Source organism: Petaurus breviceps, unplaced genomic scaffold (genome assembly GCF_028583685.1).
Source record: "Petaurus breviceps papuanus isolate PSGF00001 unplaced genomic scaffold, PetGlider_PUasm1.0 125, whole genome shotgun sequence".
In the NCBI taxonomy this organism is placed as follows: domain Eukaryota; kingdom Metazoa; phylum Chordata; class Mammalia; order Diprotodontia; family Petauridae; genus Petaurus; species Petaurus breviceps.
The window spans coordinates 3,109,437-3,111,604 of NW_027185653.1; positions in this window are offsets into that span (position 1 = coordinate 3,109,437).

A 2,168-nucleotide genomic window follows, 5' to 3' on the forward strand; every position below is an offset into this window, starting at 1 on the left:
AATGCCAAACATGATAGGCTACTAATAATAATGGAATAAGAATTGAAAGACATAAATTTCTTGCATGGTAATTATGGGGTAGGGCACAATTATAAACATGTAAAATTTCATATATACTTAAATAAATTAGTGTAGAAAATATTCACAGTTCCATATAAAACACTTCCATTTTTCTTTATGCATAAAATGTTCATTTAAAAATAAAAGATATATTCACATCTTCAATAAAAAATAATGAAAGTCATTTATAAAGAGATGTTAAATGCATAAGCATAAATGCAGTCATTAAATGAATACAGGTGATTAAAAGCCAGTGGCAAGTATAAGATCTTTAACATTGAGATTTATTCTTTTCAGTCATGAAGCAATTATATCTTTCTCCTCACATATTATCACAATTAAAACCTAGTGGAAGTAGAATTAAAATTAAATTTAAAATAATTTTAAAATGTAAAAAGTTGTTTATTTACCAAAATGCATTAAGAAACTATATGGATATAATTGCAATATACCTCTTATGGAATAAGGATAGATAAATAAGTGTAGAAAAATAATTGCATAAGGATAGGTTGAATCAGTATAATTTTAAAAAATATTATATTGTCTCTATAAATTTACTTAAAACCATTGCAATAAATCTACCAAAAGAATCTTTTATATAGCTAAAAATAAATAAAAGAATTCTTCTGGAAAACAATTTTGTTGTTGTTATTACTGTTGATGCTTTGGTTCATTTTTAGGGGGGAGGCAATCAGAGTTAAGTGACTTGCCCAGAGTCACACAACTAGTAACTGACAGACACCAGATTTCAAATCAGGTCCTCCCGATGCCAGGACCAGTGCTCTCTCCACTGTACAACCTGCTTGTCCCAAGGAACAAGATTCTTAGGGGAATTATTGGGGAGGAAGTGGGTCTATCATTAATAGATTTGCAAGTATACTGAAAATTATAATTTGTCAAGCCAATGAGATTTTAAGATGATATTTCTGGGTTGTATTCAATAAATAATTAATAATTATATATAAAAATAAATAAATAATAAGTTATTATTAATGGAAAACAAGAATAGCATGACACAATAAGTATGATTATTCATGACAATACATCCATACTTTACCAGTGACTTCTTTTCCTGTATTTCATCAGTCTCACCAAAATCTACAAAATTATAAAGCATTGAGCCATATCACAATATAAAAAGCAAGCAGTTAGAGTCAGGAGGCCTAAGTTTAAGCACTCACATTTGCTACTCATATGAAATAAGGTTCCCTGGTGCAGACTAATTCTGATGTCCTCTTTCATTTTGTAACAGAGATGACTCTTGTTTCTCAAAGGCTACACCAGTAGAATAAATGGCAGGTAAGAGACAGAGTGATAGAATATTTTTCAGGGCTTAGGGAAACCTGAGAATTTAGGTATACCTGAGGCTTCTAATCCATGGGTCTTTTATTACAAAATCATTTTACTCCTCCCTTTTCTCTTCTTATAATGTTACTTGGTTTTCTTTAAAGTTTATTTATAGTTTTCAATATTCACTTTTATAAGATTTGGAGTTCCAATTTTTCCCCCTTCCTCCAGATTCTCCTTCTCTTTGGTCAATCAACTCTGAGGGTCTTCCCCTCCCACTTTGATTTTTTTTTAATTAAAGGAGTGTAATGGGAATGCAAATTTGGAAGATCTTCCCTGCCCCTAGGCTAAAGTGCACCTGAAGCCTGGGGTGGGAGGCTTGTTTTTCAGTAGATACTTCTTGATTGGCCAGTGAGTCAATAAGGTTGTTACATTCTCTGAGCCAGGAGAAGGCTATATAAGCCCTGATGTGTAGCTTTGTTTTGGGACTCACTTTGAGAACTGTTCTGTGATTTGATGTGGATTCTGGGAAGCCGTTGTCCAGAGCCCCCCGGCTTTGAAAAAAAAACCAGATGTTGAAACCCAGATGTTGACTGGGTATGATGTAATGGTTGGACAGTTTGGAAATCTGTCTACTTGATCTGTCTCTGTCTTGATAATTCTGCCTGTATGCTTTGAAGTTCGGGGTGCTGACCTTTTTCCCCTGAACAAGGTAAAAGATATATGTCTGACTGATTAAAGCAAGCTTGTTAACCCATTTTGAGTTGCTTTCCTTTAACAAAGCAGATCCAAGAACCTGTATGAGCAGCAAACCCTGAGGA